Raw genomic sequence first — 25024 nt, 5'->3', positions numbered from 1 at the left:
TCAAACTGGCAACCCTTTGTTTTGCAGGCTGGTGCTCAATCCACTGAGCCACTCCAGCCAGGGCAATATTTTATTCTCTTTGAAGCAATTGTGAATGGGGTGGTTTTCTTAATTTTCCTTTCCGTTAGTTTGTTAGTAGCATGTAAAAGAGCAATGGATTTCTAGATATTAATTTTGTATCCTGCTGTTTTGCTGAATGCATTCATCAGTTCTAATAGTTTCTTGGTAGAATCTTTGGGGTTCTCTATGTACAGTATAATGCCATCTGCAAATAAAGACAGTTTTACTTCTTTTCTATTTGGATGCCTTTTGTTTCTCTTCTAGTTAGGTCTTCCTGTACTATGTTGAATAAGTGAGGCGAAAGCATACATTCTTATCTTGTTCTTGATCTTAAGGGGAATGCTTTTAGGTTTTACCCATTGAGTATGATGCTGGTAGTGGATTTGTCCAATATGGCCTTCATTATGTTGAGGTATGTTCCCTTTATTCCTACATTGCTGAGAGTTTTTAACATAAATGGTGCTGGATTTTATCAAATGTATTTTCTGCATCTATCCATATGATCATGTGGCTTTTATCTTTCATTTTGTTTATCTTGTGAATCACATTTATTGATTTTAAAATGCTCTACTGACTTTGAGTCCCCAGAATAAGTCCCACTTGATCATGGTATATGATCTTTTTGATGCACTGCTATATTCTGTTTGCTAATATGTTATTGAGGATTTTAGCATTTATGGTCAGCAGGAATAGTGGCTTATAATGTTCTCTTTTTTTGTAGTGTCTTTATCAGATTTTGGAATTAGGGTAATGCTGTCCTCACAAAATGAGCTTGGGAGTCTTCCTTCTGCTTGAAATTTTTGAAATAGTTTGAGAATGGCAGGTGTTTGTTATTCCCGAATGTTTGGTAAAATTCATTTGTGGTGCTATCTGGTCCAGGACTTTTTTGTTGGGAGTTTTTTATAGTGCTTCAGTTTCACTAGGTGTAACATATTTATTCAGATTCTCTGGTTCTTCCTGATTTAGTGTTGAAAGATTATTGTTTCTGGGAATTTATCCATTTCCTCCAGGTTGTCCTGTCTGTTGGCATATAATTGTTCATGATATTTTTTACAATCCTTTGTATTTCTTTGTGTCAGTTGTTATTTCTCCTCTTTCATTTCCGATTTTGCTTATTTGGTTCTCTCTCTTTTTTATTGATGAATCTGATTAAAGGTTTGTCAGTTGTTTTGTGTTTTCAAACAAACAGCTCCTGGATTCATCAATATTTTGTATTGTAATTTTAGAGTTTGTTTCATTTATTTTGGATCTGATCTTTATTATTTCCTTCCTTCTACTAACTCTGGGCTTTGTTGCTCTGTTTCAATTTCCTTTAAGTGCGACGTTACATTGTTTATTTGTGTTTTTTGTATTCGTTTTTTAGATAAGCTTGTACTGCTCTCATTTATCTCTTAGGATTGCTTTCCTAGTGTCCCACAGATTTTGGATTGTTGTGTTGTCATATTCATTTGTTTCAAGGTATCTTTTGATTGTTTTACTTGATCTCATTATTTATCCATTCATTGTTTAATAACATGTTATTTAGCTTCCATGTCTTTCTGTATTTTCATTGTTCTTGTGATTGATTTCTAGTTTCATAGCGCTGTGGTTAGAGAAGATGCTTGATATGACTTCGATCTTCTTAAATTTATTGAAACTTGTTTTGTGTCCTAACATGTGGTCTATCCTAGAAAACAATCCATGTGCACTTTAAATGTGTGTATATTCTGTTGTTTTGGAATGAAATGTTTTCAAGATATCAAATCCATTTGATCTGGTGGTTGTTTAAAGCCATTGTCTCCTTGTTGATTTTCTGTCTTGAAAATCTATCCATTGAAGTCAATGGGGTGTTAAAATCCCCAACTTTGACTATATTTCTGCCCAACTCTGCCTTTTCTTCATCAAGATTTACTTTGCATATTTAGATACTCCTTCGTTGGGTGCATAAATGTTTACTAGGATTATGTCCTCTATTGAATTGTTCCCTATATCATTTTGCAGTGTCCTTCTTTTTTAAAAGTATTTCTTAATGATTATGCTATTACAGTTTTCCCAATTTTTCCCCTTTATTCCCCCTCCACCCTGCCCCCCACCCCTGCAGCATCCCCCCTGCTGAAGGGATGTTCATGTCCATGGATTGTATATATAAATTCTTTGAGTCCTGTGTTTCCTATATCATTTTTATCTCTCCCCATTTATTTTATGGCTACTAATTACACTTCTTCATCCCTGTACCTTTTCCCCCATCCCTCCCTTCCCCCTCCCCACTGAAGTCTCTTTGTGTGATATCCATTTCTCTGGTTCTGTTCCTGTTCTGATTGTTTGCTTAGTTTTTGTTTTCATTGTTTTTCTTTTCTTTTAGGTTCCTTTGTTGATAGTTGTGAGTTTGTTGTCATTTTACTGTTCATATTTTTTATTATCTTTTTTTCTTTGATAAGTCCCCTTAACATTTTTGATGCACCCAATCTCCATCCCCTTTGCAAATTCAGACCTTTACTTCCTCCCCTTTTATGTTTTTTGTTGTCCCTATTTATGCTGTGAGTTTGTTGATGATCTTAATCATAGTTCTGTGACCTTTAATTCTTTGTTTCAGGTAAAATAACCCCCTTCTGTATTGTCTGCAATGGAGGTCTTCTGGTGGTAAGATTCCTGTTTCTGTATGTCTGGAAAAGTCATTATTTCTCCTTCATATCTAAAGGATAACTTTGCTGGAAATATTATTCTTGGCTGGTAATTTCTCTCTTTCAGCAGTTTGAGTATTTATTTCCACTCTCTTCTGATGTACAGAGTTTCTGCTGAGGAGCCTAATGATAACCTAAAAGGCTTTTCATTATAGGTTACTGTCTTTTTTCTCTGGTTACCTTGAGAATGCTTTCTTTGTCATTAATTTTTGACAGATTTAATACAATGTGGTTTGGGCAGGGCCTCTTTGGACTGAGCTCATTAGGTGTTCTGTTTGCTTCTTAGATGGAAACATCTAGTTTTTCCATGAGTTTGCGAACTCCTTACCAACTATTTGTTTGAATACATTCTCTGTTTCCTTTTCCTGCTCTTTGTCTTCTTGTATGCCTATTATTCCTATATTGCTCTTTCTGATGGATTCAGATAGTTCTCACAGAGCTCTTTTATTTTTTTATGCTCAAGTCTCTCTTATTCCCTCTGTATTGTTTCTAGATTTATATCTTCAGTATCACTAATTTTTTCCTCCATCTGGTCAGCTGTATTTCCTGTGATTGCTAGTTCATTCTTTATCTCTTTTATTATTGAGTTCTTCATCTTCAGAATATCTATCTGGTTCTTTCTAAAGGTTCAATCTTTTTGTTAAAGTACTCATTTTTTCATTGATTTTGTTTCTGAGTTTATTAAACTGCTTATCTGTGTTTTCTTATATCTCATTGAGTTCTTTCAGAACAGCAATCTTGAATTTTCTGCTATTTAAATCACAGTGTTTCATATCTAAGTTTATTTTCTGGAGATTTTTAAAATTTTCTTTCTGAGCTGCTGTGCTACCTGGGTTATTCGTGGTATTTAATGGATTCCTTCTATGTCTAAGCATCTATGCATGAGTGGCACTTCTCTAGTAGATTGATAAGATAAAGACTTTCTACTGAATCATGAGTTTTTTAATTCCCTTGAGCAGCTCTGGCTTTTCAATCCTCTGGTGGGTGGTGAAAAATGACCTATGTTTCCTGAGAAGGTGGGCTTCTCCTCTGTGTTCAGGTTACTTTGGTCTCAGAAATAACCAACCCCACTGGGAAATGTGGTGAGTGATGGGGTTCCAAATCCATGAAATCACAGTGCTGTCCCCTGCAGCTCAATGATGCCTGCAGTGCAGCTGCAATGTGTGGAGTTGGGTGAGCTACAGGAATTTGGCCATTTCTCTCTGTTGCTTTGCTCTCCTAGTAATTGTGACTGGCAGACCTCTGCAGCCTCCTTTCTGTGTCTCTACCCAACTCTGGGATCAGCCACACAGTACACTTGTTGCTCAGGGGAAAAAATATGTCCATAGTACCAGTCCTTGGGTTTGCAGATAATGTGCTCTGCCACCCAACATTCACCACTATAGCTTCTTCTGAGGCCTTCCACAAGCTCTTGGAGACTGGGGGAGGGTAGCCAGATTCTGTGGCTTTGTTTCTGTGTATGGAATGCTGAATACCAGACAACTGTGGCCGCACCTCCATACTTCGTGCCCGCCCAGGTCACTGGGATGGGCTGCAGCTTGTATTTCCCATTCCTGCAGGAATGCTTGCCGAATCTTTTTGCTTATTCTGGCTAAAGCAAGTGCCAGCAGAAACCTGATTCCTTCCGTCTCTGGGTTGAGCCCCACTGTGACTTCTGGTAGCTATGTTTCTGACCTATCTCAGCTCTTTTCACTTCCTACCTCCCTAGTTCACTCTCAGTTGCCCACCAATTTTTCAATGTGGTGAGTCTCTCAGATGTGTTTGTGCATTGTGCAGGGAATCCCCTGTTGAATTACAGCTGTTCACATAGTTGAAACTAGGTCCCTTTAAAGGGAGAGACCAAGGGAACCTTTCCCACCACCATTCCTCTGATGTCACTTTCAAAAGTGAATGTTCTTATTGTCTTGATCCACTACTTTGAAACTCATTTTTCCTTGCAGAGAAAATGGAATCTTTCTGCATTGTTGATGAGTGTGTAAAATAGTGCAGCTGCTGTGGAAAACAGCATGGCAGTTCCTCAAAAATTAAACAGAGAATTACTACATGATCCAGCAATTCAACTTTTGGGTATACATCCCAAAGAATTGAAAAATAGACACTAAAATAGATATTTGCACCCCCACATTCATAGCAGAATTTTTCACAATAGCCTAAAGGTAGAAGTAACTCAAGTGTCCATCAACAGATAAATGAATAGACAAGATATAGTATGTATATACAATGGAATATGATTCAGCCATAACGAGGAAAGGAATTCTGACACATGCTACTACATGGAAGAAACTTGGGGACATCCTGTTCAGTGAAATAAGCCAGTCACAAAAGGACAAATACTGTATGATTTCACTTATATGATATCCTCAGAGGAGACAAATTCATAGAGACCGAAAGTAGAATGGTGGTTATCAGAGGCCTCTGGATGGGGTAATGTGGAGTTAGTATTTAATCATACAGGATTTCAGTTCTGCAAAATGAAAAGAACTCTATGATGGATAGTGGTGATGGCTGCACAATAGTGTGAATGTACTTAATGTTGCTAAACTATATGCTATGTATATTTTACCAAAATTAAATTTAAAATTTTGTAAAAACCTTGTATCCTCTTGTAGAGGCTGGGAGTGGAGGAGTGGAGGGAGCAAACACAGCCAGGAGAGGGAAAAGAATAACCTAAAGTGTACTCCTTTCAGCCCCAGAGAAATTTCCTGTTCTCTCCTAGTATTCATATAAACTTTGCTTTCTTCTTCATAAAGCATCTATTTGTTACAGCATAATAATATTTGTTATTTACTTTGATCACTGTCCCTGCGTAGAAATGATTCCAGTTAGATGTGCCCAGTTAAGACATACCTTAAACAATAGGAGCATTTTATTGTTTCACACAAAAGAAACTCTGGGTAGGAGAGTCCCAGCATTGTTCATTCCAGAAGTTCAAAGTCATTATCATAGGCTTGCAATGCACTTTCCAACTGGCCCTCATCTGGGCCCAGATTTGTTCTCAAGCTGACACCCTCAGAGTTGCAAGATGCCAGCTGCAGTTTAAGGCATTGTGATCACTCCCTACAAATGTCTATCCATAGTACATGACCTTGTTTGTTACCTGAGTCTTTTCTAAGGAGCTGAGAATGTTTTTCAGAAGGCACTCACTGGCCCTCCCTTCCTCTCTCATGGGCCAATCCAGAACCACAGATCAAAAGGCCATAGCATACCAAGATAGACTTATTCTAACCAGGACTCTTTTCCCATCAGAATGGGCTGATTGTAAGAGGACCACTTCCCCATACAATTGGATTATTCTAACTAGGACCCTACCCTCACCACTACCATCACTGACTTACTGTGTTCAGGACACACCCACCACCACAATCATTTTATTTAAACAGGGTTCCCCATTGTCCTGATTGGCTACATCTAATCATTACCTTCTCCTCCCCAGACTTCTCTGCATCTGGGCACCTAAGCTAAGTGAAAATCTGTGAGCAAGGAGACAGCTCGCGGGGATCTGAAGAGGGAACAAAAGGGCCTGAGCTTCACAACTGTGAATTGCAAAGCTTGGAAACTTATACTTTTGTACATTCTTCTCTCTCAGCTTCCCCAGCTATGAAGGAGAGTGATGCCACCTGCAGAGTGTCCCATCCAGGTTGTAGTTTGGTATCAATTGAAAAATGGAACATGCAAACATGTAAACACCAGACACTTGTTATGATTCTTCCCACAGGGACAAAACCGGTGTTCCTGTCCAGATGCTGGTTCTAAGTGATTATTCTGGGAACATTGTTTAAATTTGGATTTGGTCTTTCACTGTCAGAGAGTCTGACAAAACAGCTCTTATTTCAATTGTTTAACTTTTTAAAGTTCTGACAGTTAATATGGCCAAGCCACAGTGCAGCTCCCATTCAAATGGAAGTAGTGAGGGAGATAGTAGTTTCTAGTCCAGAAACTTCCAGAGAGGCCCAGGAAGGATGCAGTTGTTTTCATGGAGCAGGTGTCAGAATAAAGATGTAACTTACAAGGTACTTTATGGATCCAATGTTGAAAGAAGAGGGTGGATTTGGCTGTTGGTGATGTGGAGGTCATGGTGGTATTTCAATGCCACAATATTGAAGTGGAGATGCTGTGTTGTGGTGCCAGGACTCCTCTCCCAATCTGCCTCCTCTGGGTCTCATGTAAAAACAGACAAAAAAGAATGTATCGAGCTGCCTTGAAAACAGATTCAACTTAATACCCCATGATCTGGAGAATTTGCTTTATGGTTAGGTGGTCATTTCCATGACTTTTGAGGACCTTATGAAGTTATGAGCTGGACTTGATGTTCAAAGCTGAGTGCCATGGGTGAGTTTAAAGGCCAAAGGGCTTATTTAGTTCTCTCAGCTGCAGGCAGTGCATGTCCCTCCCTGCATTTATCACTTTCCTCCTCACCTTCTGACCCCTGTACCAACCCTTCCCTTCCTACTACCACATCTCACACATATATTTTTAATAAAAATATTATTTCTCAAAATCCCTTGGGGTGTTTACAAAAAGTGAAGCCTCTTTGGCCTCACCAAGATACAGGAGAACAAGATTGTAATGAATCTAGTTTTTATCATTATTTGAAAAAATTAAAAAATATTTTAATGAATACCTTTTAAGAAAAAAGGAAAAAATAAGTATTCTTTTCTGTGTGTACAAAGATAATCTTGAATGTTTTAAATTAAAGATGCCAGCCCCCCAAGGCAACTGACAAATGAATGATTCAACAAATGACTGGTTCTTTTGTTTTTGTTTTTAATTTCACTAACAAACACTGTACCCTGTAGAACTCACAGTAGAATCATGTTAACTACCTTAGGCACAAAAGTTAAGTTCCCAAAGGCAAATTATATTCACCTTTTGTGCCTGAGAAGTAATACCACCTCACATTTGTACTGCATTTTATAATTATGAAGTATCTAAGAACTTAAAAACCTTTAATATTTGCCACAATCCTTTTTTGAAGCGGTGCATGTTACATTTTTCACATATTTTCTTTTCTCTTTGCAGATCTAAGTCACAGAGGCCATGTGGGTTTTGAGCAGTGGCATACGACAGACACTCCCAGATCCCTTTCCTGGGCTATTCAGTGAGCGTGGCCTGAGGTGCAGGTGACCACCTTCCAGCCCAGTGCTTTTCAACCACACAGCACTGCTGCTTGACACCAGTGCTGAGAAAACAGGTTTATACCAGAACTTAAATGTATCAAGCATCATTCAATGCTTTTGGCAGGTCTACAGAAATAGAGTCAGAATCTAAAGATGGACTAGCATCATAAAATAGTTAATATGAAATATAAATTCACACACATACCCCCAGCAAAAGTTTTATAAGAAATTGGCTAGAGTAAATTGGTTAGATTAAGAGGACTTAATCTATTGTTGATGTAATGGCACTTGAAGTGTGTAAACCCAGACTGAAGCATTCTACCTTGGTGACCCATTAGATACACTAGGTGAGCTCCTCCTGGTGGTTATTCATTTACATCAGCATTGCCAAGCCAGATTCTTTTCAGGGGAACATTTAACTATCTTTAATAGCTTTTATGGCATTAAAAATAATACTCTACCATGTTGATATCTTTTCTAGGATTGGCTAATATAACAAAAAAGTTTCAGGTAGAGTGATGGTATTTGTTGGAGCTAGGTGATTAGGTTCATTATACTATTTTCTCAATATTTGTGTATGTTTGAAAATATTTACAATAAAAGCTTTAAAGAAAGATAAAAGGACCAAGGAAGGGCTTTTAGCAATCTCAGGTGAATAAAGATAAAAACCTTTTGCTATCAGTTATACCTTATGTTAATTTCCTGCTTAGTTACCTACAGAAATAGAGCCCCCCCCCCATACATGTATTCTTGTTGTATCTTTACCAAAGCTGGGGGCAAGAGGCACGGAATTGGTAGAACGGTTTAAGTGCACATTTCATTACATATTTATTCCCAGGGGTTTGTCCATCATTTTCTTCTTTTTCCTAGTATCTTATCCTTTGCCTTACTTGATGGTTAGCAAAGAAGTTATTAAGAATTGCTGTTTTCTTCTCTTTTTATCCCCTTACAAGTCTTCTTATTTTTCTGTCTCACACCTATACATGTAAAATTACTTTTTGGTGAACTTAATTACCTTGTTCAAGGATAAAATGAGAACAGTGTAAAAACCATCCCCAGCCTTGCTGAACTTACATGATTATACATATAATAGTCTTTATTCACTTATGTTTCTAGTAGAGAACTACAAGTAGAGGAAAGATATTCAAGCAATAATAACCCTGCTTCTTCTTCTTCACTTGTCTCTTGTTCATTCACTCTCATGCATAGACACATTCAAATGTGTTCTTTATAGAGAGTGATTCTTACATTATAGTACTTAAGAAATTATGCTGGTATCTATTTTTTTAAATAAAATCTGTTGTAACTTGGCAACTCAGAAAACTAAAAAGTATCTGTATACAGGGGTGGGCAAAAGTAGGTTTACTGTGCCATCGTGACAGTCTTTTGAGTTAATAGAGTTATTGTAATAATCATGACCTGCATATTTTTTCTTTATGAACAATTATAAATGTATCTTTTGCCCACGCTGTATATTTTGAAAAATTAAAACAGTACCAAAACCAGAAAGTACATAGTAACAATTCAAAGAAATTACAACATGGGCAATTAAAAATTGAAAAAATTAGATAAATAAAAATGGAATTGGCTCTCACTGTGAAGGCTTAAGGCTTTGTCATCATACTTTTGTCTCCCATACATAATAAGGTGAACAAGATGTGATTCCTTGTCCTTAAGAAATTTGCCTAGTCAAGAAATTAAGATGTACTAAGTGTAGTACAGGATAAATTATGTTAAGAACCATACTGGGGAATAAAGTATGTTTGGTAGTGGAGTGTGTATTATGTGCTAATTGATGAGTCAATGTAAGTTACTTATTTTTATTATGTACAAGGTGAATTTTGTTTTATCTGTTTATATAACCTGTAAGTGGTTTCCTACGTACTGTTAAAAAATGTTTGGTATGTCTAGTATGACTATGTATAAAATAATAACAAATTTAATTGAATAATAATTAAAATTTTAGAAAATTTATTGTATCTATGATGTTTCTATTAACAATGCTTTTGTTTTCTCAAAAGCTTTAAAATCAGGTTTTAATGTTTGGGAAAGTATCAGCAATGTCAGAGGATGTCTTTGACCTAGTTTTAGAGCTCTATAACACTGATAGTCATTTGCAGCTCTCAGTTTTACCCCACGTTGAGTTTAAATTAAAGGTAACTATTTTTAAAATGATATGCTTCTTTTGACTAAATTAGCAAAGGACTTGCTTGTGGTTGTTTAATTCTTGCATGGTTATATCTGAGTGTTACAGATGTAGTGGTATATTACTGCTGTTTCTTTATACATTTGTGCCTGGCCTATTTGTGTACCTCCAAGGCCTGTTATAGTTGCTAGCACATAGGAGCTGTATAATTAATCATTAGCAGGATGGTAGTTTATTCAAAATATTTTCCAGGTACATTCTAGGAAGTGACTCACTTTTGAGGTCATAGCTGTACATTAAGCTTATGTTTTCAAGGCACAGTTTATAGTGGTTCCCAAGACTCCTTGATTGGGCCATAAATACAGTTAAAGGTCTGTCTTCCACATAATGTTACTAAATTTAATTGATATTGAAATTAAGTAACATTAATTAATTAAATTGATATTGAAATTAATAATTAACACTATAATGTTAATTAATATTTTCTTTGTGCATATTATCTTATACGAGCCTATGTTGAAAGCTCCTTTGCTTTTCACATAGTTCTCTAAAATCCCTTGGTAGCATGTTCCCTTTTCCCTAACATTGAATTATGCCATAAAAATGAGGTTAATTTGAAGATTGGTGGCATTCTTTTCTCTTTCACATTATTAGAGGAAGATTAAATAAAGTTGGTTATAATTAATAATCCTTAATGAACCCTGCGTACCACCCAGAAAAGTTCCTAAATTGTCATATTTCTTATTCCTAAAAATTTGATTATATTTAATTAATTATGCTATTACAGTTGTCCTGATTTTTCCCCTCTGCCCCCCTCCACCCAACAACCCCCATTCCCTCTGCCAACCCCCACACCATTGTTCATGTCCATGGGTCATGTGTATAATAAGTTCTTTGGCTACTCTATTTTCTGCACTGTACTTTACATCCCTATGGCTATTCTGTAACTACCTACTTGTACTTCTTCATCCCCTCACCTCTTCACCCATTCCTCCACACTACCTTCCCATCTGGCAACCATCAAAATGCTCATTATTCTGTCTCTGTTCCTGTTTGCTTAATTAGATTTTTTAGATTCAACTGTTGATAAATATTAATTTATTGCCATTTTATTGTTCATAGTTTTCATCTTATTTTTATTATATAAAATTCCCTTTAACATTTCATACAATAATGATTTGGTGATGATGAACTCCTTTAGCTTCTTCTTGCCTGGGAAGCTCTTTATCTGCCCTTTGATTCTAAATGACAGCTTTGCTGGGTAGAGCAATCTTGGCTGCACATCCCTGCTTTTCATGACTTTGAATATTTCTTGCCAGTCCCTTTGTGCCTGCAAAGTTTCTTTAGAAAAATCAGATGATAGTCTTATGGGAACTCCCCTGTAGGAAACTAATTGCTTTTCTCTTACTGCTTTTGAGATTCTCTCTTTATCTTTAACCTTTCTCATTTTAATTATGATGTGTTTTTATGTGTGTCTCTCTGCATCCATTTTGTTTGGGACTCTGTGCTTCCTGGGCTTGTATGTCTATTCCTTCACCAAATAAGGGAAGTTTTCTTTAATTATTTTTTCAAATAAATTTCCAATTTTCTGCTCTTTCTCTTCTTCTGGCACCCTTATGATGTGAATGTTGGAACAATGAAGTTGCCCCAGAGGCTACCTACACTATTCTTGTTTCTTTGGATTCATTTTTCCTGTTGTTCTGATACATTGTTTTTTCCTTCCTTACATTCTAAATAATTGATTGAAGTCTCAGCTTCATCCACTCTACTGTTGTTTCCATGTAAATTGTTTTTTTATTTTAATTAGTGTATTCTTTGTTTCTGGCTAGATAGTTTTTATGCTGTTGAAGTCCTCACTAATTTCCTTGAGCATCCTTGTAAAGTGTTTAGAACTCTGCATCTGATAATCTGATAGATTGCTTATCTCCATGTCATTTGGTTGTCTTTCTGGAGTTTGATTTGTTCTTTCAATTTGGGTATGTTTCTTTTTCTCATTTTGGCAGCTTCCCTGTGTTTGTTTCTATGTATTAGGTGGAGCTTCTATGACTCCCTGTCTTAGATGTGTGTCCTAATACAGTAGGTGTCCTATAGGGTCCAGTGACACAGCCTCCCCTGTCACCCAAGCTGGTACTCAAGGTGTGTCTTTTGTTTGGGATGAATACAAGCTCCTCTTGTAGTTGAGCCTTGATTGTTCTTAGCAGGTCAATGGGAGGAATTTTCCCAGGGCAGTCAGCAGCAAGGACTGACTATGACCAATGACCACCAACCTCTACACTCTGTGAAGGATCATGAGGGGGTAGGATAGTGGTGCTCCAATGTGGTCTGTAGCTGTCCACTGTGTACACAGGCCCTGAGGTTTCATGGGTGGTGTAGGCCAAGGTCAGCCCCTACCTGTGTTCTGCCCAGGATCACCCTGGGCTATAAAGCAATCTGAGCTGGCTGCTACTTGTGCTGGGATTGGAGGTTCTCAGGGGAAGCCAAACTGTGACTCTAGATTGGCTGTTGCTAGTGCCAGGCCTGGGGCCTCTTACCAAGAGGTATAGGGCCTGGGGTGTTGCTGAGGCCAGTCCTTGCTTGTTTGAAAGGTTTAGGAAGTTGTGAAGCATGCACAAAAACCAGCCATTCATATGGAAAAGACACTGTTAACAGCTTGGGTGGGCCCATAATTTGAGTAAAATAAAGTCTCAGGGGATCTCCAGGATGGGGAAACACTGTTAGCCAAGTTGATGGAGTCTAAGATACGGCACCTGCCTGTTGGCTCTACAGCCCTGGGCAGGGAGGGGTCAGAAAAGAAGCAATGGCCTCTGCCCACATTTCTGTCTGGGAAAGAGATGTCCTGGGATTGCCTTGATGCCAGATACTTCAGTTCTTTCCTGTATGCCACTGGTGCCTTTCAAGCTACTATCTGGTGCTAGAACCCAGAGGGAGTGAGTCTGTGTAAGTCCCATGTGGGTTCTTTGAGGGGAACTTCTTGGGACTCCACAAGTTTCTTCCACTGACTCAATCCCCACTGGTTTTTGCATCTCAAAGTTATGGGGACTTACCTTTATGGCACTGGAGCCCTGGGCTGGGGTACTTGGTATGGGGCTGGGACTCATCACTTTTTTGATATCCCTCTCAAATTTTTATCCACCACACACAGATGTGGGACCAGCCCATTTTGTGTCTTCACCCCTCCTACCAGTCTGAATGGATGTGGTTTCTCTAATTCTGTAGTTGTCATTCCTCCATTCAACTCAATTTTTGATGCTTGTTCATTATTCTACAGTTTCATTGTTATTTTGATGTGTTGGTAGGAGGAGGTGAGCTGTGTTTACCTATGCTGCCATCTCGATTATTTCTAAAAACTTAGATTTGTCTCTTTCAAAACAAGATTAACAGTTTGTGTTGGTAGTGTAATAATTCTTGTCTTATTCTGGGGTATATTTTTGGTATATTTATCAAGCGAGGCATTTGATTCACCTGCCTCCCTGCCCCCTCACCGCACTTTTTAAATGTAGTTTGCAATTTTGATGAGGGAGGCATATCCTTAATTATTTGTTGGTCTAATTTTCTCTAATAAAAATATTGAATACTGTAAAAAACATAAAAGTAAGGAATTATCACCCCTGCTTTCAGCAAATTTAACATCTAGTATGTGAGGAAGAGGAAAAACAATCCAGATCTAATTAGAGGCCAAATATTATGTGTCACAAAAAATGCAATTGAAGCATACAACTGAAGCAAAGGGCACATCATGAAGAAGCATATAGAAGTAGGAGGTGCTGGTAGAATTTGTGGAATGCAAGGAGTTATAGCTGGATGATAGCATGAAGTAAATTTATATTCCAGGCCATACATTAGCCTTCATCTGCGCAGCCTTATTAAACAAGCAGATGTCCAGTCATTGAACCAGACGAGCTGATTAGAACTTCTGGCATAGAGTTCAGGCATCAGTTGTTTTTTGTTTTGCATTTTTTTAAGCTTTAGAGTTCATTCTAGTGTGTAGCCAGGGTATAAAAGTACTTACTTAGAGAAATAACAAGAGAGATCATAAAGATGAATTGTCATTATTATTGAGGCTTTTAATGCTAAACAGAGGCATTGGTTTAAATTTTTTTATTGTAAACTGATGAACAAAATCGAAACAGAGGCACGGACACATGGAACATACTGACAGATGTCAGAGGGGACTGGGGAGAGGGGGACTGGATGAAAGGCTAAAGGATTAGCCAAGGAATATATGTGTATAACACATAGACACAGACAACAGTGTGGTGGTGGTGGTCAGAGGGAATGGGGGTGGGGCGGGTGGAGGTGGGCAAAGTGCAGGGGGTGAGGGAGGGATGGGAACATCTATAATCGTGTCAATAATAAAAATAAAGAAAAAAGTTGTACTCTGCTTTCCATAGCACCTTGAATATCAATGCCTTTTGATACTTCCAATAGTCACATTTTATATTCAATTCTAGTATTGTGGCTGGTGCATTCATTTAACCACTGTTTCATCTTCATCTGTTGAAGTTACTAAAATCAACAGTAAAATTGAGCTCTCACTCCCAGGGTGCCTACAAAATAGTAAAGAAAGCAGAAATTTCAGTTTCTGCATGTGCACAGCTTCCTCATATTGTTGAACTCCATTATGCACCTGGTATTCAATATGTACTGACTCTTCTGTTGGGAGACCTCAGCACACATTTATTACTACAAGGAGCTTCACCAAGACAACCATGCGGAATTCTCTGTTAACTGTAAGGTCTGTAAGCCTGACCTCTATCAGTGCCTATTCTTAGAAACCAGTTTGTCAGGTGTCCTAAGTAGGTTTGAGTAGGTATCCAAGTTAGTTTTTGAATTCAACTTTACATGAAGATAAGCCCCAGTTGTAGGAGGGAACCTCTAACATTTTAATAAAACTTGGGGGTGTATTTTCACATAGGAAGGAAGTACTGCTTTAATGTAATTTGAAGTCACTGGAGCATTTAAGATAATAATTTTGTGAAAAATATATCAAGTATTAGAATAACATTTCATCTGGAGTTTATAAAAGGTTTTCTGTGCGCTTGGAGGATAAGAAAAATCATGGGAAAATTCTGAATATCTCTACTTCATGGTTTTTAAAGTTATGGCTGTGTTTTATTTTAGAGCAGTGATAATGCGGAACACCTGCAAAGTGTTAAACTACTAGAGAAATGGGCAGAGGATTCAGAACTGGGCTCTGTAAACAAACCTTTGACAGTGTCACCTGGGCGGGTAAATGATCTTGCTGTCCTGTTTAAAGCAATGTACGTTTTTATCTACATCCACATATAGGATTACTTGCTAATATCATAAACACGAAGTTTTATGTTTTGGAATTTTTGAGTGCTGATAGTGATTGGCCATATTTACAATTTCCTCTTTTTCTCTTTATTTTAGTTTGTCCTCAGTAATTTTCATAAGATGATATATTTGAAAAGCTATCTAGCAAAGTGTGATAATCATGAAATTAAAATGTAGTACTACATAGCAGTGCTTAATTCCAACTGAAAATACAACATTATGAGAAATAGCCCCTACACAAAAAATTATATTTAATAAAGACTCATTCCATTTTCTTTGTATCAAAATATACTGTCATCACCACTTTTCCTTCTATCTCAATACCAGAACTGTCAATGAATTATGAAAAATATAATCTCTTTTAGCTTTAATTTTCTAATTTGTTAAATGAGGAAATAAGCCTTTATAAGTGCTTATTAAATGCTAAATTTTTAATCTTTTTATCTCTTATGTAGCTCAATAATAATTAACAAGATGCATTAAGTTAATAAGTCATAGCCCATTGTCACTTTGAGTTTTATTTCTAGATTTTTTTCCCTTAAACACAATGGAAAGCTCTTGGGTAGTAAGGCAGAATATGTTGTAAGTGTAAATAATGCAACTCAACTTAAAATCCATTTTATTTAATGTGTCAAAACAAAAATACAATTTTAACATTTAGACATTCAGTATATCTTTTTAAATACCCAGACTTTATAGGGTTTTGGATAGAAAAATCTTAATTTTGATTTGTCACCTTTCTATTACTTTGTATTTTTCTTTTAATATTAATGACAAAACACACATTTTTACCAACATTTAAGAGCTTGGAGTTTTTTTTTAAGTCTTATTGTAATTATAATGTTATATGATACATATTTACTTGAGAAATGGTCAAGTATACAGGGAATGAGTACATGGATTCAAAACACTCAAAAATTTTTATATAAGACCATAGGCTAGATTTTGTAACTTTTATTAGTCTACTTCTTTTATCCATCTTGAGTTTATATTTGTGTATGGTGTAAGTTGGTGCTCTAGTTCCTTTTTTTTTTTTTGCATGTGAGCTGTCCAGATCTCCTAAAATCATTTGTTGAAGAGACAATTTTTACTCCATTTTATGCTTCTGCCCCTTTGTCAAACATTAATTGACCATAGAGATTTGGGTTTATTTCTTGGCTCTCTGTTCTGTTCCACTGGTTCATGGGTCTATTTTGATACCAGTACCAGACTGTTTTGATTACAGTGGCCTTGTAATACAGTTTGATATCAGGTATTGTGATCCCTCCTAGTTTGTTTGAAGACATGTCTTTTCCTTTGTAGAATCACGACATATGTAAGTGTTGAATGGAGAATTCTCATTTCATTTTGATGTTCTAGATGTTATTTAAAAAGCTTTTTAAAATCACTATTTTTGTAGTCCATAATGAACTAATAGGCTTTGGACATTGATGGGTTAAAGACAATGAGATTTTGTGTGCTTCCTGACAGAGGAATATAATCCATGTATGAAGTTGTTTTCCCAAGAAAAATGAACCTGAATATGATCAGGTCTCTCAATGTAATTACCAATTTGCAGTGTTTGGGAGAGAGAGGAGCCTGTTTACTGACATCAGAATGATACAATTAGCAAATTTTAACTGTGGAAAAACACAACAAACACCAAACAGTTGCTTCCCCTAATATATGTTTTAAAATTGTGGGAAAGAGATGGAGAGAAAATATAAGATTAAAAATACTTAAGTGATATATCATTCCAAGAGTTTTAATTTTTTAGGGATACTAAACTATTTATATTCCCATATGAAAAATGCCTTTGATATTAGTGGGCATGTAATAACTGTGATCATTAACTAAATAGAAATAATTTAGGCATAAATTTTATTTTATTTTTATTTTTAGTCCTCACCCAAGGATATTTTTTATCACTTTTAGAGAGAGACCAAGGAAGAGAGAGAGAGAGTGAAAGAAAGAAGCATTGATGTCAGAGAGAAATTTCGATCAGTGGCCTCCTGTACACACGCCCACCAGGGATCAAACCCACAACCTAGGTGTGTGCCCTGACCACAGGTCAGACCTGAAAGCTTTTGATGTATGGGATGATGTTGCAACCAACTGAGTCACCAGACTAAGACAAATTTGGGCAATTTTAACACAAAAATAACAATTTTAGTGTTATGTAAGATAATATGAAGTTTACTCCAGATCTGCCACACATTTGTGAATGCCTTGTATTTAAGGAAGAATACTCTGAGAAAAGGTTTTCTTTTAAACACAGTATGGGATTTATATAATGTATCTATGAACTATATACACACATTACACTTGTACGAATGAATATATTTGAAATTATAACACTTCTAGGAAAAATTTGTCATTTTAATTCTTATATTTGAGCCAAATGTGTATTGTTTAAACATGATTCTTAACAGTACAGAGTTCTATATGACTGTCTCACTGTTACCTGTACATCTGAACCTAATACAAAACAATATTGAACATAAACTGTAATTTAAAAATAAAACATTTTAAAAAGTACATAGTTCTCACAGGAGATAGTCCTAGTTTGATATACAGATTCCAAAGCACTTATACATATATAGTATATCAAAAATTGTTAGCCCCGGCTGTTGTAGCTCAGTGGATTGAGCTCGGGCCTGCGAAGCAGACAATCGCGGTTCGATTCTCAGTCAGGGCACATACCTGGGTTGCAGGCCAGTTCCCTACAGGCCAATTCCCAGCAGGGGACGCACAAAAGGCAACCATACATTGATGTTTCTCTCCCTCTCTCCTTCCCTTCCCCTCTAAAGATAAATAAATAAAATCTTTAAAAAAATTGTTAAAATATTCTGGCTCCACTTTAAATAATTTTACGTAAATTGCTTTGTCTTTTAATTAGAGAAATAAATATAAATTGAGTGTGGATTATACATATAACTGTTTCTCTGATTTTAAAGATCACTGTGCCTTTTTATTTTATTGGGTTTAATGCCATCCTTGTATATACCAATATGCCCAGCATGTGTGAAATTTGCTAGCCACTACCTCAGGAACAATCTTGATTTAGCAAATGGCTTAACAGGTACTATCCCCAAAATAGAAAATATTTCTAGATGCTCTTTGGTAAAAAAAAAAAAAAAAAAAACAAAACAAAAAAAAAACCAGTCTTATATATGGGGAAATAAAACAAAGTCTTTTTTTTGTTATTTTTCAAGTACAGTTTTTTGTCTATTTCTCCCATCCCAGCCCCCCCATACTGTGCTCCCCATCTCCACCCCCCCTAGCTCTCGTCCCTGCGTCCTTCACATTTGTTCCTCCACATCCCTCCCCTCTTAAATTCCCTTCCCTCTCCCCTCTGGTCACTGTCCCCTTGTCCTCTATTTCAGTGTCTTTGTTTTTATTCTGTTTGCTTGTTTGTTTTGTTGTTTAGCTTCCTGTTAAAGGTGAGATCATATGGTATTTGTCTTTCAACACCTGGCCTATTTCACTCAGCATAATGCTTTCCAGTTCCATCCATGTTGTTGCAAAGGGTAGTCTAAGTCTTTTTTTTATTATTACTGTGATAGGCAAAGTCTTCTTGTTTCAAGTCGCCATCATAGAAGTTGTTCTCTGAAGCTAGAATTTTCACCTCCTAGTGCCTAGTTATGCTGGGAGCACTTCTACAATGTTGGTATTTTCAGAGAAAGTTAGTTTCTTAGTTTAAAGGCAATTCTAAAAATATGTCAGGTATTTGGATTTTAACTGGTCTTAACTTTTAATAGATTATAAGACTAATCTTATACGTAAATTTTTTTACTATTTTGAGAACTTCAGTGAGAGTCATTCATTTGTAAACTAATTTAACCATTCTAAAATGGAGCTATGTTTTCTGAAATCTGTGTAATTAGAAGACAGTTCAAAACTTTGCAGTAATGAGAATATCATGTATTTGACTATTGCTGTTCTGTTAATTTCTTTAAAATTATGCAATAGTTCAGAAAATACAGATGAATATAACAGTCTTCCTCAGAAATGTTAGTGAGCTGTATTTACTTAAGAGATTTTTAAAAAAAGAAAATAAAGTGTAGATGAGCCAAAATGCCCCCCACAAACTATCCTCCTTCCCACTGCTACAGAGGTAACCACTGTAGGGAATTTGGTCTGCATCCTGTTCAGGTTTCTCTGTCTGTGCCACGCATGTATCTGTCCACACATTATATACAGTATTGTCATATGTTTTAAATGTCATTGAAGTAATATCATTTGAATTTACTGTAATTGAACTTATTCTTACTATCTTATTGTATGTTTTCTATTTTCCATTATTTTTCTTTGCTTCTTTTTTCCTATTTTCTCTCTTCTGCTCAATTAATTACTTTTCTTTGCTCTCATTTTTTCTTTTATTCTCCATGGGTTTGAGAGTTAGTTAACATTCTTTTACACGCTTTCACTGCATAGTGAATTAATGAAATCTAAAGTTAATCAGGGACTTCCAGCCAAGATGGAGGCGTAGATAGACACACTGTGCCTCCTCGCACAACCAAAATAAGGACAACAAAATAACAGCCAGAATTGACAGAAAATTGAACTGTATGGACGTTGGACAGCCAAGGAGCTGAAATAGACACATTCATCCAGACCTGTAGGCAGATGGAGTCAGGCATCTGAGTGGAAAGGGATTGCAGAACAGGAAGTGGTGACACCGGGCATGCAAGGCACCCCGGGTGCACATGATGGCAGCAGGCAGACCCTGGGTGCCCAGGCAGCGGCTGGCACACCCCAGACATGGCGTGGCAATGGGCAGACCCAGCAAGGCGGTGACTGAGAAAGTGAGGCACCATGTGCAAGGTGGCTGGCTGACTGGGCAGCAGTCCCACATTTGTGCATAGATAACACGTGCTCCCCACTAGGAGCGAGACAGACCACACAACCCATGGTCCCAGCACCGAAAAATAAAGCCTCAAAACACTGATTAAAAATACCTGTGGGCGTTGAGGCGCAGGGAAAGACTCCCAACCTCACAGGAAAGTTCGTTGGAGAGACCCACAGGGTCCTAGAACACACACAAGTTCACCCACACAGGAATCAGCACCAGAAAGGCTCAGTTTGCTTGGGGGAGGCGGCAGAAGGAACTGAGGTAAGACAGAGAGCAGAGCAAGCACCATTCTTCCCTTGAACCCCACCCCCACATACAATGTCGCAACACAGCAACTGGGTTGCCTGCCCTGGTGAACACCTAAGGCTCCACCCCTCATACATACCAGGTGCGACAAGACAAAAAAATGGCTGAAAAGGAAGAACAGATCAGAGCTCCAGAAATAACACAATTAAGCAACCAAGAGATAGCCAACCTATCAGAGGAACAGTTCAAAGCACTGGTAATCAAGGTGCTCACAGAATTGGTTGAATTTTATTGCAAATTTGATGAAAAAATGAAGGCTACACTAAGTAAAATGAAGGGAAATGCACAGGGAACCAATATGATGGGAAGGAAACTGTGACTCAAATCAGTGGAGTGGACCAAAAGGAAGAAAGAAACATTCAACCAGAACAGAATAAAGAGGCAAGAATTCAAAAAAATGAGAGGCTTAGGAATCTCCAGAGCATCTTTAAATGTTCCAACATCTGAACTATAGGGGTACCAGAAGGGGAAGAGGAAGAGGAAGAGTAACAAGTGGAAAACTTATTTGAACAAATAATAAAGGAGAATTTCCCCAATCTGGCAAAGGAAATAGTCTTCCAGGAAGTCCAAGAAGCTCAGAGAGTCCCAAAGAAGTTGTATCCAAGAAGGAACACACCAAGGCACATCATAATTACATTACCCAAGATTAAAATGAAGGAGAGAATCCTAGAAGCAGCAAGAGATAAGGGGACAGTCACCTACAAAGGAGTTCCCATCAGACTGTCAGTGGATTTCTCAAAAGAGACCTTACAGGCAAGAAGGGGCTGGAAAGAAGTATTCCAAGTCATGAAAGGCAAGGACCTACATCCAAGATTGCTCTATCCAGCAAAGTTTTCATTTAGAATGGAAGGACACATGAAGTGCTTCTCGGATAAGGTCAAGTTAAAGGAGTTCATCATCACCAAACCCTTATTATATGAAATGTTAAAGGGACTTATCTAAGAAAAAGAAGATAAAAAACATGTATAGTAAAATGACAGCAAACTCACAATTATTAACAATGACACCTAAAACAAAAACAAACTAAGGAAACTAGAACAGAAACAGAACCACAGAAATGGAGATCACATGGAGGGTTAGCAACAGGGCAGTTGGAGTGGGAGAGATGGGCAAAAGGTACAGAGAATAAGTAGCATAGATGGTAGGTAAAAAATAGGCAGGGGGGGAGTAAGAATAGTATGGAAAATGTAAAAGCTAAAGAACTTAAGACTTATGGACATGAACTAAAGGGGGGAATGTGGGTGGGAGAGGGTGTGCAGGGTGGAGAGGAATGAAGGGGGGAAATGGGACAGCTGTAATAGCATAATCAAGAAAATATATTTTTGAAAAACCACAGGAAAAAAATAAAGTTAATGAGAACTATCCAGCATCTAGTTCTGAGCAATCAAGGACCCTTGAAAGTTTTAACTCACCATATGGAGGTGTGTACAAAAGTAGATTTATAGTTGTGAGTACACAAAGCAGTTTTTATTTTATTTTTATCATTGTAACTTGCATGTCTTTTCCACATGAACAACTGCAAACCTACTTTTGCCCACCCCTGTATTTGACCCCCTTTATCCTTTGCTCCCTCCTCCCCCCTTCCCCACTGGTAACCACTATATTGTTGTCTATGTCTATGAAATTTTGTCTTTTTGCTCATTTGTTGCTTTCAGTTTTATACCCACATGTGAGTGAAATCATAAGGTTCTTGACTTTTTCTGGCTAATTTTGCTTAGCATATTCTCAAGACACATCCGTGCTGTCACAAATGGAAGTATTCTATCTTATAACTGAGTATTATTTTATTGGATATATGTACCACATCTTCTTTAACCAATCACCTATTGAGGGACACTTAGGTTGTTTCCATGTCTTGGCCACTGTGAATAATGCTGCAATGAACATCAGGATGTATATATCATTGCAAATAAATGTTTATAAAACTTTCAGGTAAGTACCCAGAAGAGATGTTGCTGGGTCATATGGTAACTGTATTCTTAATTTTTTTAGGAACCTACATACTATTTTCAACTGTGGCTTTACTAGTTCACATTTCTACCAGCAGTGACTGAGAGTTCCTTTTCTCTGCACCCTTTTCAACACTTGTTATTACTTGTCTTATTGAGAACAGCTGTTCTAACAGGTGTGAAGTGGGCTCTCATTGCAGTTTTGATTCACATTACCCTAATTGCTAGTAAAATTGAGATTATTTTTACATATCCATTGGCTATTTGTATGTCTATAAAATCTGAAACAATCACATAGAAGAAAATGTAGGTACTAAACTTACAGACCTTGGTGTTGCAGAGAATTTATGAATTTGACTCCAAAGGCAAGGGAAGTAAAGGCAAAAATAAGTGAGTGGGACAATTTCAAACTAAAAAGCTTCTGACAGCAAAAGAAACTGCCAATAAAACAAAAAGGCACCAACCAAATAGGACAGATATTTGCAAACGACAGCTCTGACAGGGGTTAATATCCAAAATATATAAAGAACTCATACAACTCAACACACACACACACACAAAAGGCAGAGGACCTGAACAGACAGACACTCCTTGAATGATAATCACTCTTTGATTTTAGCTATAGTAATAACAGTTTATAATGAGCTTCAGAATTACATGAGATTCCATCTTTAAATTAATAGGTACTCATAATAAATAAAATAATTTCTGCTTTATTTCAAGTGAAAGCAAGTTTTAGAATCCAGGGCTTTCAGAAGTTTAAGTAATGACAAAGTGTGTGAGAAGACAGAGAATTCACTGACTTTGAAGCTCATAGGTATTCACAGGCGACTACTCTTGCTTCTTTAAAAATACTTTCATTACTTAAGTCTTACTTATGTGTTACATTTTTAAAGTTCTCTGGATATAGTCATTTTTCTTAAAGCTTACATTCTTTTTTTTTAAGATTTTATGTTACTTATCTTTAGAGGGAAAGGGAAGGAGAGAAGGAGAGAAATATCAATGTATGGTTGCCTTTCTGCATTCCCTGCTGGGAACCAGCCTGCAACCCAGGCATGTGCCCAGACTGGGAATCAAACCGTGGTTGTTTGGTTCACAGGCCCGCACTGGATCCACTGAGCTACAGGAGCCAGGGCTAAAGCTTACATTCTTAAAGTGTGCCAATTATACTTTTCATGGAACTTCAGTAATTTGAAAACAGAAAAATATAGCTATTTTAAATTTGACTTCTAAGATGAAAATGCACTATTACTTTGCCAGTAGCATTTTGAAATGACTACTATTAAAGAATTTAAGTATCCAAATTTGAATTAATTTACCTTATTTAAAAAATTCGAAGGTATTTTTATCCTCACTCAAGGATATATTTATTGATTTTAGAGAGAGAGGAAGGAAGGAGAGAGAGAGACATTGACTGGTTCCTTCTCATTCACACCCTGACTGGGGGTCAAACCTGCAACCTGTTGGTGTATGGACAATGTTCTAACCAGCTGAGCCTCCCAGCCAGGGCCCAAAGGTATTTTTAAAACAATGTAGGAAGAGAATAAAAGTGTCAACCAATTTATAATAATCTTATCTATCAAAAGAAAATGGTAGTTTTAAATGCTTCTGTGTTATACTACTGTTTTATAGCAGTGCTTCTCATGTGTGCTAATGGAGGTCAATAGAAGTGTAGATAATTAAAATTTTGAAAAATTGCCTTTTTAAATTCTCAAATATGTGTGGTTTTGATATTTTATAACAATATTTCAGTAACATTAACTACTTTCTGTGATTTTACATAAATTTTCTGAGTACCTGTATAATATCTTTTAAATTTCTGCCTAAGAACACAAAACATATTAAGAGGACATAAACATTTTTGTGATATGAAAAGAATATTCACTTTAAATAATATAGTATTATTTAAATATCAGTATATAAAATTATTTAATATAGTAAATATACAATTTCTTTTTTTTATTGATTATGCCATTACATTTGTTCTATTTCCCCCCTCCATTCCCCTCCACCCTGCATACCCCTCCCCCACCATTTCCCCCTTTAGTTCATGAACACATGTCTCAAATTCTTTAGATTCTGTATTTCCCCTACTATTCTTACCCTCCCCCTATCTATTTTCTATCTACTGTCTATGCTACTTATTTTCTGTACCTTCTCCCCCCTTCTCCTCCTCCCACTCCCCTGTTGCTAACCCTCCATGAGATCTTCATTTCTATGGCTCTGCTCCTGATCTAGCTGTCCTCTTAGTTTGCTTTTGTTTTAGGTGTGGTTGTTACTAACTGTGAGTTTGCTGTCCTTTCACTGTTCATCTTTTTTATCTTCTTTTTCTTAGGCAAGTCCCTTTAACATTTCATATAATAAGGGCTTGGTGATGATGAACTCCTTGAATTTGGTCTTATCTGAGAAGCACTTTATCTGTCCTTCCATTCTAAATGAAAACTTTGCTGGGTAGAGCAATCTTGGTTGTAGGTCTTTGGTTTTCATGACTTGGAATACCTCTTTCCAGTCCCTTCTTGCCTGTAAGGTCTCTTTTGAGAAATCAGCTGACAGTCTGATGGGAACTCCTTTGTAGGTGACTGTCCCCTTATCTCTTGCTGCTTCTAGGATTCTCTCCTTCATTTTAATCTTGGGTAATGTAATTATGATGTGCC

This window comes from Artibeus jamaicensis, unplaced genomic scaffold (genome assembly GCF_021234435.1).
Source record: "Artibeus jamaicensis isolate MK-2021 breed Jamaican fruit bat unplaced genomic scaffold, CSHL_Jam_final contig_335, whole genome shotgun sequence".
Classification (NCBI taxonomy): Eukaryota; Metazoa; Chordata; class Mammalia; order Chiroptera; family Phyllostomidae; genus Artibeus; species Artibeus jamaicensis.
This window is presented reverse-complemented; position numbering follows the sequence as displayed.